Source organism: Camelus bactrianus, chromosome 26 (genome assembly GCF_048773025.1).
Source record: "Camelus bactrianus isolate YW-2024 breed Bactrian camel chromosome 26, ASM4877302v1, whole genome shotgun sequence".
In the NCBI taxonomy this organism is placed as follows: domain Eukaryota; kingdom Metazoa; phylum Chordata; class Mammalia; order Artiodactyla; family Camelidae; genus Camelus; species Camelus bactrianus.
In genome coordinates, this window is record NC_133564.1 from 26,187,869 (window position 1) to 26,201,309 (window position 13,441).

The 13,441-nt window shown below is 39.9% G+C and overlaps 1 protein-coding gene across 8 annotated transcripts in view; it reads left to right on the forward strand.

Annotated features, from left to right (window-relative positions):
- LOC105067618 (pro-neuregulin-1, membrane-bound isoform) overlaps window positions 1–13,441 on the forward strand; it is a 203,697-nt gene that overhangs the window by 2,179 nt on the left and 188,077 nt on the right. The gene's annotated exons all lie outside the window — the stretch shown is intronic.

Here is a 13,441-nt window from a genome sequence, read left to right on the forward strand (position 1 = left end):
ATTTCGTAAAGCACTTCTGAAGAATTAATTCAATAGCACTTGGTAATGCATTGGCTGAGGAAGATAACAGAAGTATTTGCCTGTCCCTTGCAGGAAGAAAGCAAGATTTGCCTAGTCCTCTTATTGGCATCCCTGAGAACATTTCAGAACCTGGCTTATTGGCACACACCTTAAACAGGTTTTGAGCAAAACAAGTTGAACAGAGAGTAATTGTTTGGCCACTGACCATTCCTGTGCATGCTTCTATAATAAGACACTGCTGATCAGATTCACCTTACATTACCTTTCTTTAGCCCTCATGAAGGTGTATTAAAATTTTGCTTACTTTCCCCTATGTTTTGGAGATAGAATATAGCATTTTATTCAACAAGAGGTGAAATGGGGGGCTGGATTAGCAATTTCCCCAAATGACTTTCTCTATTGTCCTCTCAAAGGTCATCATAGTAAATTAAGGAGATCTTAGACCTAATCGCAGTGGTAAAGTTGTAAAGAGTTACTGGGGCTCTTTAAGTGCTGTCCTGTCCTGCCCGGGAACGCTCTCCCTGCAGAAGCTTCTCCGGTCCTCTGGAGGTGGTCTGATGAATTAAGGACGGAATGGTGATCTGAAGTGGCATTACTTTCAGGTAACAGGTCTGCATTTTGTCAAGGCTTCATAGCAGCAGTGCCTTACTTAGCATAGACATTTCAGATAAGCACCCATCAAGGGGCCAGGGAGAGATTTTAAGAGCAAACAGGCACTTCTGTGCCCTGCAGATCTTATCTACTAGGTGGGCAGCTGTGTTGGGACCTCCTCCTGTTCTCTAATGACACAGAGTTCAGAGCTGCCTTGTGATACTTTCCTGTCCCACAGCTGTGATTCCCTCGAAACCAGAGAGATTGGCATCTTTCAGTGACCTTCTGTTTACTACCTTCCCAGAAAATTTGTGGTGAACTTGACTCTAGGTTAGTTTTTAGTGTATTTGTCTTTTTTCCATCAGGTGGTTATCCTTCTTGGGGAGGAAGGCAGTTCGTGCTTATTAAACCCTATAAATCAGATAAGAATATTTATTCTTCATTTGATTCAAGAAGAGTGATCAATTTGAAACCTCCTGTATATAAAAGCACCTGGCATTGGATAGTATTGCTTTGAAATCACTGTTTCTTTCCTTCCTGTCATTTTCCTTGAAATGGTGTCAATGTCCTTTTCCCAGTCTTAGGAGAATACATAACTGATAGACATAATGGTCTGTGAGAGAAACCCACACCTCCTTTTCAGTCTTTTTTGCACCCTTTAGTCCTCAGGCATCCTCAGAGGACTGACCTCTAAAAGCCATCAATATAGCATTGCCACTTGGCATACCAGTGGACACCCATCTCTTAAATAGCTCCCGCATTAGTGCCCTCCAATCCCAACTTTCTTAAAACAGCCACTGAAACTTTATGTCCTACACGACAGACATGCAACAGCCAAGCCTCTCTTTGGATGTTATAACGTTTCTTCACGACAGCCGGGGGAGAGATAAGGCTGAGAGAACTCAGCCGCCCAGCCCCGCTGTGTGTTGTGTCCCATGCGGAGGGATAAACATCTGCTGGAGGGCTATTTCCAGGGGAGAAGCTTTCTTTAACTTTCATGCGACACGTGTGACTGATATGTGATACATACGTAGCTATGTCTCATAGCATCGCATTTTTATACAATTAACTGAATATTGAATTGCACACTATTGGGGCTGCAGATGTTCAGCAGAGTTATCTAGTCCATAATCATGGCTCTAATAGGTCCCAAGCCCTTGGGGTCATTGATTCCTCTTTGCTCAAAAAAACAAAAAAACAAACCATCTCAGCATGATCCTGGGCTTTGTAACGCAGATCCATGTACCAAGGGCCCTGCGACATCCTGCACCTCTTAGATACTGGACTTCCCGGGTCTAGATTCTTCACATTGATTCACTCAAGAAACTTTTTCTGTTGAAGCCTGAATTACAAAACCAGAGGTTTTTTTCGCCTTTTGGTATTTGGCTCTAAGCTGCTTTTATGACTCTATGTTTACTGACATATTTTTCTTTCATTAAAACACTGCTCAGGATTCTTTTTTTTTTTTTCCCGCCTTAAATGACCTGGAACCAATTCATTATCAAGCCTAGTTCAGTTCTAGACTAGTGGGTCTCCCTTCTTCCCTGGAAGAAGGGGCGTCCTTGAGTACAAGTGGTGGAAAAATTGAGACACTCAGTATCCCAAATGGGTAGAAGCCGGCCATGTGCTCCCCGGGTGACATCAACCACCTGTTTTGCTAACTAAGTGGCTCCCCAGGCTGGAGCACTTGTAAACATTCTTGGATGTAAAATGCCCTGTCACTAACGGGGCACCGAGTGTTTACAGAGCAGGAGGAGTGCCCAGTGATCTGTTTTAACCCGGTTACTCATAACCACTTAGATTATGTAATTATTAACAACATTAAATATTGTTTATGACATGAAGTCAGGTTTATTTGGAAGAATGGCTTTGAAGCAAAAAGGGGGGGAGAAGCTTGGGACACTGCTTTCATATCTGCAAAATGATAAAATGATCCTGTTAGGAAAATGGAGAGAAGAAATCATGCAATATGTAGGTAAATCAGAACATATGGAACCAGTACGAAAGCAGTGAACACTCTACTACATGCCAGGCACTATGCTGGACACTTGCATACTTATTAATAAAGCAGCTACTGTTTACTGACTGTCCCACCATGTTCCGAGCAGTGGTAACAGTTGCTTTGTGTATTTTATTGCCTGTCCCTTAGGAAGTATGAAAATGCCTCACTATTAGGCGGCAAGAGGCAGGATACCTAGTTCTTAGATCCAGAGCCAGAGTGCCTGGATTTAAATCCTGGTTCTGCTGCTCGTTAACTGTACCGTCATGCCAGAGTTACTCAGTCCCTCCACGCCTGTTTCCTTATTTGTAAAACTGGTATAATAATAGTATTATCATAAAGTTATAATGAGACTTAAACGAGATAATAGCATTCTGAACGTTGCCCGGTATGGAGTAAGTGCCCAATAAATGTTAGCTTTCTTCATAAAATTACCCGGGAAACAAACCGTCTGTGTCTTTGCCAAGATATTTGATAAAGTTTTCAAGATTTACCTTTTATGGTAAAAAAATAATCCAAAGCTGGCCTAAGATGGGAGTGAGCATAAATATTAATATTGACTACCTGTAAATACAGAGAGAAGGGGATAAACATGTCAAATACCATAACTGCATGTATGTTTCACAAAAAAAAAGTCCTGAATTCAGTCTAAATATTGAAAGTAGAGTGAGGTGAAGCATAATTTTATCTCTGGCAGAAAAATGTTGCGGTTTCAAGCCATGAGAAGGTTTTGAAACATGACTCCTTGTCTGGCAACACTGAAGAATATATGCCTAACCCCACCTTTGTTGTATCAAATGTGCGCATAGTCTCCTGTTTGGGGACTAGTACAAAAGACAGGAGTTGAAAAGGAAAGTGTGTACTAACACGCTCTTTGTTATCTTTTTAGCAAGTGTAAAGGTATATGCAAGATTCGTAGACTCCCGGGCAGGTGTTTCTAAATATAAACAGAATAATGAATATTTTTAAAAAATCTACATTTCTCAGTATCTTCTTCCCTCCCCATCCTCACTGGAATGGCTGTAGGTAGTGCTTAAAGTTCTGGGAGTATGGTTCTTACCAAATCAGTGATTTATTAGCATTCTCAAAGTAGCAAGTTAAATTTGACATTAACAGTATTGATGGTTTATCCTGTTTTGTTATGACAGAAAAAACAAACAAACAAACCAAGTGTCAGTATTCAGGGTGAGTGATTTTATTTGTTCAAAGAAGCGGAAAAAAGAGGCTTCTGATATTTTCGTTAACCCTAGAGTCCTCCTCTTGACAAACAGAAAATACAAAAACTTAAATCATATAATATTAGCTTACAAGCTGATTTATCTTAACCGGAAGAAAGAAACATCTAGTCAGTATGCTATCAGGTACATAAAATGAAATTTCCTCAAAGGAACGAGTGGGTTGTAGATTCATCCTAACCCTACACATGTTTTTGCAAGTTGTCCTTTCACAGGTTTCAACAGATTTTCAAAAAGCGAGCTACCAAAATGCCAATAGATGTCAGTGTTTGTTGCTTTAGAAAAATTGAGGTGTTAGAAGCGAAAAAAAAAAAGGCTTAATTTATCTCAGTTTTAATATGCATAAAGGTGGCTCCTTTGAAGTTTGACAATTAGTAATACCCTATGTAACCTTGTTTACTTACGTCTTGTGAATGAAAATGTCACATTTTTCACATCCCTCTCTTCTAAATATGAAAAGATGTCTCTCCAATTGATTGTGCAGAGAATTTAGAAATGCAGGCTGAAGATACACTAATCAGTGCATTTCTTTCTTTTTTTTAATTTAATGAAATTATTTGAAAATATTGTTACATATACCTTGGATTTATACTGTCTGCATCTGTAAACCGTAGATTTAGTATGCATGTTTCTTGTGTAGCCTTGATTAAGATTGAATAAGTACACTTTTGAGCCCAACTCAAGTGGAACGTGTAGAGTTCCACCTCTGGAAGGCCAGAGATGGTCAGAATTCTCTTCTTTCTTCATCTCACTGGTGTCACCCTTTTCTGGCCTCCAGAGGGTGCTCCAAGTGCATCACACTGCTATTCCCTAAAGAATGGCTCCTTTTTTCTTTTCTTAAGTGACTTCGATATTCTGGGCAATCTATGAGGAAGCATAGGACCTCTATTTCCTCAGAGTCACTACCTGAACTGGAGTTTGTTTCCCGGCTAGAGCAAGTAGCCCGAGTTCCAAAAGAACTCTGAATCAGAACCTTCCGAAACATCATTCTGAGGATGACAGTGCAGTTGTCAACTTGCAAGGGCACGTCTGTGAGATTACGTTTAACCAGCAAACTTTCCCCAGAGAACCTAGCATCTTATAAGCACCTTTCAGTTGCTCCTTGGAGCAATTCCTTTTGAATAAGTTTGGGCAGTACCAGCAAAGAGATTTAGTCATATTTAAAAGTTTCACTATGGCGTCGGAACATTAAACGTGAACACATCAAAATTAAACAAAGGATCTTTACAGAAGACGTCTGTTTTCATGTGTTCATACCATATCCTTAAACCCTAGCTAACATGTTTAAGAGCCCTACTTTGACTGAGCTACACGTTTTTCAAAATGGGTTTGAATGACTAATTCCTTTGGATCATGGGCTAATAGAATAGCACCGTCACAGAGTCGCTGTTGCTTGCTCATGGGTTATTCCCCCACTGGTCATCTTCATCATGAGTTATTCCCAGTCTGTTACTCCCCTTCTCTTTCTAAAGGGCAATAGTGTTCACATTGTTTTGGTCCAGGAAAGGTGTTATTGATGGGAGGTAGTCTTTGCTCTGTGACAGTGTCCCAAACCTTCTGTTTCGTAGCTTCAGTCGGCAGGCAGCTGGCTCCTCGGGGCAGCTGTGGAGTTTTAGTTTCCGCGATGTGAGAGGCAGGGGGTGTTTTATTAGATTGAACCAAAAGAAATTGTTGATTCTGTAGATCATACATGACTGAATATTGTCCGTGTCATATAGTTTAATATTTGGGCTCTCTTCAGTGGTCTGACTTTATGCTCTACGTGGTATTTTTAAAAACATGGTAATAAAAACTTCGAAAAAAATCGTAGAAATTTTGTTAATTAAATGAGGTTAAAGTGATGTATAAAAGGAATCTGGGCTAGGAAGTCACTGAACCAGTGGCATTTTCTACAGTAAATAGATGAGATCATACGATATGCATATAAAATGAATTCTGCATAGAGGCTGACTGCCAGGGTAACTAGCGGTGTTCCTTTGGAGAGAAAGGGGTACGTTTCTACCACAACGTGCAACTTGGATTTTTATTTGACCTGTTAGCAAACTGTTATGATGCTTCATCTCACCCACCACATTTCCGCAGAGATGTGAGTAAGAAAGGTTGGTGACTGACGGATAATCTTGGCCTTATTTTATGGAATAATATTTTTTACAAACTTCACTCAATTTCACAGGACTCCATCAATTCACTTTTTCTAGTAGTTTTAAGAAGTGTGAATTTTATTGTCAGGTGAAAATGCACTCGTTGGGAATGGCCTCTATTACTTTATAAGTAGGGTTAAAATTTAGGTAAAGACAGTTTTTTAAAAGCATATATATCTGTGTTCATAATTGTAACTCATCTGTTTATTACATATAATCTGACAATTGTAAAGACAAGCTGCATTTTTTTAAAAGATAATGACAGTCTCCTTAGCTATTCCATAGTAAATATAAAAACAATCTTTAAAATGAAGTGTCCAAATTTTAATTGGGATTTTTTTTTCAGAACAAATACATTTTCTACAGATAGCGAAATGTTTTGAGTACTGAATGTCTTATATTTAAGGACTCCAGAATTCAGTTAAAATTCCTACACATTTTATGATTTTTTTCAAAAAATGTTTCAACCTTATGCAAGGCAACGTTAGACTATTAATTATGTATAGAACATTTCTCTATTAAAGCTCTAAAGAAAGTTTTAAAAACTTTTGGGGGGGGCATAATTAGGGTTACTTATTTTATTTATTTGTTTTTTAATGGAGGTAACTGGGGATTGAACCCAGGTCCTCATGCAACCTAAGCACACGATCTACCTCTGAGCTCTACCCTCCGCCTCTAAAGAGAGTTTTTGATCTTAGCTGATGAGTGTATCATTTAAAATTTTTCATTTGTATATAACAGCAGGAAATCACATTTACATGTGAGCTGATAAGAAATGCATCCAAAAACCAAAGAAGGAAAAAATGAAGGAGCTGGTCAACGGGTATTTAAAAGAAAACTAAGGGTCATGAGAAGAGAGTTTTCTGACGTATTTCTTACATACATACGTTGCTATTTGGTGTTCAGAAAGGTGTATTTTGTAAAGATAAACTACTCTTAAGTTTACCAGGACTTAGAAGAGTTTCTGGTTATCCCTGAAGGTGGCTTCTCCCCTCTCCTGACCTGTGCTGTGGACTTTCTGTTATACTGGGGGACAGTAGGGGAGCTGAAGAGGCCTGGTAACTTGCTCTAATGGTGGCTGGTGTGAAGGAGGCTGCAGGGTGAGAGAAATCATTTTGGACACAGCACACTGCAGTTTTGTGTCTACAGCGTGAACAGTTGTATTATGTTTAACATGATTTAGTGTCTGAAAAAAATTTCTCGTGGAACTTCCTTTGCCCTCTCTTCCCCTCCAAACTTGGAAAGTTAACTTTCCAGTTATGAGTGTATACTGTATTAATGGTTACAGATACTTAAATAGCATAGTTGTTTTGTCTTTGTTTTACACATTTGTGTAATGAGAGAGTGTAGAGCAGGAGGACTTCTTTGGGTGGAGGCCAATGTCATATCCATTTGTGACCTCAGTTCGGGTTGAGCTAAAACACGCACTTTCTGCCCTTCAGTGAAACCCAGATGAACGCTTTAAATCCTCATTTTGGTGATTCTGTCATCATCTCTCCAAACCCGCTTCAGTGAAGGAAGTACAAAGTATGGGTGGCATTCTGAATCCACATCTACATGTTCCACAGGGGTTGGGACGAAACAATCCCCCACCAACCCCCCCAAAAAAGCACACACCTGGATTCAAGCCCTCCTGGGTGTGGTCCCACTCCTGACGCCGCTGATACCGCCCCCTCTCAACCTGCAACATCCTGACTTTCAGCAGCGCTCCAGAATTGAGCAGTATTTTGCTTCTCCCCAAACTGCCTGGCCTGTTCAGCTTAAAAATAAAAACCCTTTTTTTGAATGTGGCTAATAAAAAGAAAAATCAGCTCTCTTCTCTCCTAACCAGCAGGCCAAATGAGAATTCTTGTATTTGACGATAGTACGATTCAGACCACATCAACATGAAAATTTGGCTCTGGGCAGCACTCAGAATAGGTTTCTGGGACGCTTGCTTGGTGGCCTGGCTTAATGAGAGGTGCTGGGTTTAGTTAGATCAGAGCAGCCATTGAAAGGCAAGGCTCTGGTTCTGTCCTCTGATTGGCCGTCGTGAATCCTGGCTGTACCACCTCCCACTGATGGAACTCTGACAGTGACTCCGACTACGTAAGCCTCAGTTTCCACAGGTATACATTGTGGGAAATAATATTACGTAATTCATGTGGTTGTTCTAAGGAGTTGTGCTGAGTGTTGTGCTGGGTACAGAATAAGGACTAGACGATCAGTTTTACTGAATTTAAACATTAATAAAATCTAAGCAGTTTCTCCATGTTTGTTCCCCTAATACCATCTTCTTTCTGCGTATGTCTGTGTCAATGTTGTCGGAACTTTAAGCCCTCAGACGATATCTATAAATACTGTGTATCTTTCCACAGGGTCCTACACACAGAGGTTCTTTGTAAATAACTCTCGTGTTTTTGGTAACACATATCAAACACTTATTAAGCATATACATTCTATGGCTTTGGACTGTTGGTGAGAGTTGGATGCCATGTATGTAACATATTTCTGGAAAGAGCAGCTGGATATTCGTAACCTGAGTTAGCTTGAACGTTGGCCTATACATACACTCATTTCTAGAGAATGGAGGAACACAGTGGTGATAATTTAGCAGAGCAAAGCAGTAAGAGGTTATGTGCGCTTCTAGGTTTAATAATACACACACACACACCCTTCTTTTAAAATATATGCCAGTTAATTCTTTAGATGTAACGTTCCCATTCCTACTCTCCCACGTCTTAACGATCAAGAGTAACTTTGTTTTGTGGATAGTGCCTAGGAGAGTACTTTGTATACAAATATTTATAGAATAAATGAGTGGGGATCATTTTTCTGTATATATTTGTTGACTGTTTTGTCTCCTGAGCTACAGTGATAGATTATGGTAATTATTAACTCATCCAATTGGAGCATATTGTGTTGTGTTGTGTGTAAGTTCATTGATGAAATTTTCCACTTGTATATTAAGTTGACATTATCTTGTATATCTATAGCAAACCTGCTTTTATATTCTTTTGGCATTTTCCCTTTTCTCTGCCAAAAGAATGACAGTATTTGTGTTAAGCACAATACTGCATTGTTTGAAATGACAGGATTTTCTACCTTTTCCACGTTAAATGGTTTTTAAATCAATGAAAAGGGGGATCCTACCTTGAAGCTTGTGAAATGGTAGATTTTTATGGACAGTTATAATAGCAGTAACAGTGAAAATTATTGTCATCTTTTTTGAGAAAAATATTGAAGTCTGGTATATGGCCCCCAGAAGGATTAGTTCGAGTACAGAAAAGAGATGGTGATTATAATTTGTCTTAGTGAGGTCACCTTGCTGTATTCTTGGAATCTTCCCTGGGGGGGTGGGGGAGGGAACAGCTCATGCATTATCCGTTTTGGGAAAGAGTCATACACACAAGAATTATGGAAATGAGCTGGTGGGTTTGTCAAGAGAAAGCCAATTATTGGGATAGTGAGTTGAATAGAAAATGAAATACATAATTTTCCATATATTAAATTGAATAGAAATGGGAGACGTACGTCTTAAGGGTTGTTTTTTGTTTTCTGCTGTAACATGTTGGTTATATTGCATGTCCTCCATTGCCCTTAACCTGACAGGAAGGAGGAATGTCAATAGAAATAGTTGTTTTGTATATTTTGGTATTTGAGATGCAACATTAGTGTTTTAAGTGTTGTGTTTATTATTTATGCTCCGTCTAAAAGAACTGGGATCCACTTCAGGAAGGCAGGTGAGACAAAGGCCATTATTTTTCTCCAAGAATTAGCAGAAGTTAAGGGACAGAATTGAGAGAAGAGCTCCGGAGTCATCTGCAGACTCCTTGTTCTTGCAGACTGAATGGAGAAGAGACTCCTTTTACCAAGAGAGCCTCTCAGTTGGACTGTGCTTGGGGAAAAAGTGTCACCACTTACAATATGCTACTGATCACAGAATACATAGTCAGCAAACATAAAAAGCTCAGGGAAAGCCCCGCATCTGAATTTGGTGACTACGGTCACACTCTGTCAGGTGAAGACGGATTTCAGTGCTCCCCTGCTCCCTCCACCGAGGGTAGCTCATTTCATTCCACGTCCCAGTGGAAAGGGAGGATGCAGCCACCTTGCTGCTTCACCCTGAGCCCATCAGTGTGGGACTCAAACTCCCTGTGACTGGAAGGGTCCTGGCAACTGTCTTCCAGAGACTTGCATCTCCACATGCATGTTTGGGAAACCTCCAAGGCACCTACACCTTCTGACGTCAGAGAATTCCCTGAGAGAGGCAGCCAGAGATCTGAACGTTCTTTTTGTCTTTTTAAGTATGTGATTTTCGTAAAGTTCCTGCTGACCTTAATGCAGATGCCCTTTGGGGGTTTGTTTCTGTGAAGCTGGATGGCACAGCTTTCGAATAAGGCTGTTGCTCTTGTGCAAGATAAGTCACAACTTTGTAAAAGAACAATGCACTCATCCCCACAGTGGTCTTAACACTTCTCAGTTCCACTCACAGGGAGCAGTCAGCCTTCGGCAGATTCACAGGGTTTGGCTAGCATTCATATGTCAACTCCCTATAAAATAGGAACCAATACTCCCGACTCAGAACTTACAAGAATCTAATTCTTGATCACGAATACAGTGGTGCTGGGTTGAAAACTCCCTTGACAAATTAAATAAGTAATGGACATCCTTTGAATTGTCATGTTTCATGGTGCATTCGTAACTCAAGGCCACTTACTTAAGTAAGAACTGATGGTTTCATGGAAAAAGTTACTCTATTTCTGGTCTCTTGAGGAAATAAGAAACGGGAAAGGGAAATGATTACATATTGATATACATACGCAAGGGTCTAAGTACTAAATTTGCACGTTGCCTTAATATGTGGTTATATGCTTTCTATGGGAACAGACTTTCTTTTCAATTACTTACAAAAATTATTAATAAATAATTATACTTAAAATGGACTGCAGTTACCTTTTAAACGGTCAGATAGGTTTACTTTTTATAGGATTGTATTTGTGATTTCTAGTCCTATAAGTATTTCAGGATTTGTTATAAATGTGGTGTCGTTAAACCGTACGGACAGCTACAAATGTGTGTAGAAAATAGGTAACTTTCTTCGTTCTATCATCTTATTTTCTATAAAATGAAAAGCATACTATGACTATTTTTTATCTGACAATTTCATTAACTTTGATTATTTTATTTATTTTTAATGTCTTTATTCTTTTTGGTTTTTGTTTGTTTGTTTACAGAGCCCCAGTTTTTGTTTGTTTGCTTTTATTGACGTACAGTCACAGGGAACCATAGTCTTTTGTTTTTTATTTTTGGTTTGCGGAGATAGAGGTCAAAGCCATCTCAATTTTATTTTGAGCATTTTATTTTGTCACTTTTACAATTTTAATTCTTAGAGAATAAACTGTTGTCCTCACCTGGAGGAATTTTTAATTAGGTGGGCATTTTTGCACGTTTTAGCAGTTCATGTCTCCAGACTGTGAACCCGCAGGGTCATGTCTATTGTGTGCATTGTCTTATCACCAGGGGTCAGCACAGAGATGGGAACTAGCTTTGTTCTTAAGAATTTATTCAATGATTGAATGAATGAAGGTATATTGCTTACTTGCTTAAAACTGTCAGTTGTGGGAGTTTATGGGTAGCAGTTTACTGTGTTACTGTCAGTTAATAAGAAAGTCTGAGTGCAAATCACCAGCGATTCAGGGGTCTTTTCCTAAATTGACCCTTCATTATTTTGCTGCTTTAAATTTGCACACTTTATTTTAAAGCTCTCAGTAAGTAATAATCAGTGCTTAATTATACAGACCAATGAATAGGAATTCGAGGTTTGTTCAATCTACAATTCTTGCTAACCCTAAATTATTTTTGTTACATTTTTTTCTTAAGTGCATAGAGACAGTTAAGAAACTAAACTGGATGCAATTTAAGGAGTTAATATTTGTAAATACTTAGAACACTGCCTGGAACACCATGTTTGCTATATTAGGAGTTTGTCGTATAAATAAATGACAACCGTTCCTGGTAAGAAATGAAAATAATCTTAAACAGTATTAATGCCACCTAAATAGTAAGCTCTTCAATACAACCACAGTAGCCCTGGGGAAAACCATAGAATGTTAGAACTGAAACGATGATCTTGGAGGTCTTAGGTTCGAATCACAGCGCTTAAAATGAGGAAACCTCAAGATCCAGCAGAAATGTCCATCCCAGTATTGGAACCCAGGCATCCAGACTTCAGGGTGGGGATTTTAATTACTATGATGCTACACTTTCAAATCTAAGATTTATACTGTGTATAGTACTTTAAGTGTTTTGCTTCCAAGAAAGAGACAGATATTTCTGTGTCATCAAATCATAACTTGGGATACATCATGGATATGATTTTAGTTATTTTGAGGGTTGCAGTAAATTTAAATCAGCTAAACCTTTCTACCTAGTTGCTCCCTGTTACGGTATCTGGTACCCAAGTGGGCTGAATAAATACTGACTGACAAGATGACTGGTGAAGTAAGTAGTCCAAATGCCACAACCTGGAAGATGGGAGTCATGGCTGGGGGGTGTGTGTGTCTGTGTTGAATTCATGAATTCATGCATGGTGTGGACGTGAGCTGTCTCCGTCCTCTGAATCTTTGTTAGCACGGACACCTTAATGCAAGAGGCTCTAACAAGAAAGATCTCTGTGGGCTCTCTGGGTTCTCCGTAGAAATGATGTACATGCCAAAAAGAGTCATGAACACTTGTGCCTTGACAGCTGCTCTGAGACCACCAAGTCACTCTCTTGCATCTGTGAGCCACTGACCAGTCACTGATCACGGTGACATTCTATCACTAACAACCCGAATTATCTTTGACCCAGAGACCCAGAGGTCAAAGGTCGCCTACTGCATTATTGCATTTCCAGAGTGGTAGTCCAGTTGGCATTAGGAGATTTATTGATATTTATTTATTTAGCCTTTTGAGGGGAGAGGAGGGAGATAGGAGGAATGACAGAAGCAGTTGGTATTTTTAACCCCCTTATAGGATTAGGATTTAGTCCAGACCTTCATCTATAGGATGTGGCTAGCATCCGAAAAGAAAGGAAGGTCCCAAGACTCAACACATTGTGGTTTTTGTCTGGGCCTCCCACGGGGTCCTGAAAGTTACTGGGAACTGTCATCAAACTGGGGCTTCAGAGAAGAACGGCCTTCTACGGGTTGTAGCAGGGAGGGGCTTGCCTTGAGGACAATGCAGATCCTTTGAGGGTGGTGGAAACGCATCAAGCTGGCTGATTCATATTCCACTGGCCCCATTAATGAGGGACTTAATTAGTGGCTAGAAAGGGACTGAAGGGTTCACTTGGAGCCCATCCAAGGAGCTGGGAGGGCAGACAATGCTGATTCCCAGCCAGTCGCAGGGCTAAGGGCTCTTCCCGGTCGTAACCAGGGAAGCCTGCTGGCCGGGAGGGCGGGAGAGCAGAAGCCTGGCTTTGTGTGTGTCTG